The 1,957-nt window shown below is 35.3% G+C and overlaps 1 long non-coding RNA gene across 3 annotated transcripts in view; it reads right to left on the bottom strand.

The window, feature by feature from the left end:
- Positions 1–1,957, bottom strand: part of LOC106875471 (uncharacterized) — a 308,728-nt gene that overhangs the window by 111,027 nt on the left and 195,744 nt on the right. For 2 of the 3 annotated variants that reach the window (XR_008263988.1, XR_008263989.1), the window contains exon 4: positions 1,668–1,735. This is a non-coding gene — a long non-coding RNA (uncharacterized LOC106875471). Of the gene's footprint in view, positions 1–1,440; positions 1,736–1,957 lie in introns of those variants that run through there. The other variant, XR_008263987.1, reaches the window with a different exon arrangement.

Below are 1,957 nucleotides of genomic sequence, written 5' to 3'. Positions count from 1 at the left end.
CAACGCATGATCTGGGTCAAGAATTGGATCCACAATCACACACACACACACACACACACACACACACAGCGTTTCAAATTCAGACACAAGGCCAGCCTTTTTAAGGGGAGGGAATTAGTCGATAACATCAACCCTGGTACTTGACTGGTACTTTATTTTATCGACTCCTTTCCTCCGAATGGCCGCTAGTACAATTTGAGCTCAGAATGTAAATACTCGGAACGAATATCACAGAGTATTCGTTTTTCCGAAACTTTAACGATTCTGCCAGCTCGTCGTTTTTTATCTGTGTATAATAAAGGTTTCTGACTTACGTACAACGGTAGCGTTTTTAAGAGGAGCGGATCAGTCGATTATATCGACCCCAGTATTTTACTGGCACTTTATCGACAGCGAAGGGATGAAAGGTAAACTCGTTCTCAGAGCAATATTAACTCAGAATGTAAAGAATAAAAAGAAATTCTCCTAGGCATTATATCGACGCACTAACGATTTCACCAGTTCGCCACCTTATTAACTTTTTCTAATTTTGGCTAGCACTTTGAGGACAGGGGCCATGTCGGTTACACTGACCTCACTTTTTGACTGGTACCATTTTGTTGGTACGAAAAAAATGAAAGGAAAAATCAACTTTGGCAGCGTTTGATAAGAATGTAAACAGCCAGAAATACCACTAAGCATTTTGTCCAGTACAATAATGATTCTGCCATCTTTCCACATTAATAATTATCAATAATAATAATCCTTTCTACTAAAGGCACAAGTCCTGAAATTTAGTGGGAGGGGACTAGTCGATTACATCGATCCCAGTACTCCACTTGTACTTAATTTATCAACCCCGAACGGATGAAAGTCGACCTTGGCGAAACTTGAACGCAGAAAGTAAAGACGGATGAAATACTGCTAAGCATTTCGTCCGGCGTGCTAACCTTTCTGCCAGCTCACCACCTTATATCTGTATATAAAAGTCATTTCTATTATAGGATCAAGGCCTGAAATTTTGGAGGAGAGGAAAGTCTATTATATCGACCCCAGTACTCAACTAGTATTTATTTCATTGATACCGAAAGGTTGAAAGGTAAAGACAACATCGGCGAAATGTGAACTCAGAACACAAAGGCGAAAGAAATGCCGCAGAGCATTTTGTTCAGCATGTTAACGCTTCTGCCAGCTCGATGCCTTATATCTGTATAATAAAGAAGGATAATGATGGATAACTAAATTTCCCCTATAGTGAATTCATTAAAAAACTAACAAACAAAAACTTGCAGGTTACTTTTTAGAGAGTATAAAAATTTATAACAGGACCACACATTAAAATTACAAATGGATCTATTTACAGATTGAATTATACCTTTATTTAAATGAGACCCCCCCCACAAAAAAAACAAAAAAAACAAAAGAAAAAACAAAAAAAAAAACAAGACAAAACAAAAAACAAACAAGCAAAGCTTTTATTTTGGAAAACAATATAAAAAATAAAGGATAAATATATGAATGTGAATTACAGGAAACACACAGGAAGACTAAAAAGAAGGCAAAAAACAAAATATTAGAAACATCGATGACAGTTAGCATTATTATCATAATTAATAACGTATTAAGTTTGGTTGAGTAATTATCCAATTGTGACAATGGCTACAAGGGTGACCAAAAACTGGGCTTACCTTTGTATGTCCTATCTTTCCTGAGCACAAGAACTGCATTATTAGCGTTCGTAGCATATGCAGTAGCACTGTTTGGGTATAGAAACAGTAAAGTGGTTAACAGATGTGTCTAGAGTATACTTGTCCAAATATAAATATTTAAAGATATACATACTGGTACATGAATATACAGATAATACACACATATACACACAGACACACACGCGCACAGACATTCATATATATATGCGTATAAATGTAAAGATATATATATATATATATATATATATATATATATATATATATATATA

The sequence above is a fragment of the Octopus bimaculoides genome, chromosome 4 (assembly GCF_001194135.2).
Source record: "Octopus bimaculoides isolate UCB-OBI-ISO-001 chromosome 4, ASM119413v2, whole genome shotgun sequence".
Classification (NCBI taxonomy): Eukaryota; Metazoa; Mollusca; class Cephalopoda; order Octopoda; family Octopodidae; genus Octopus; species Octopus bimaculoides.
Note: the sequence above shows the minus strand (reverse complement) of the source record. Positions and strands in the feature narration are given on the sequence as shown.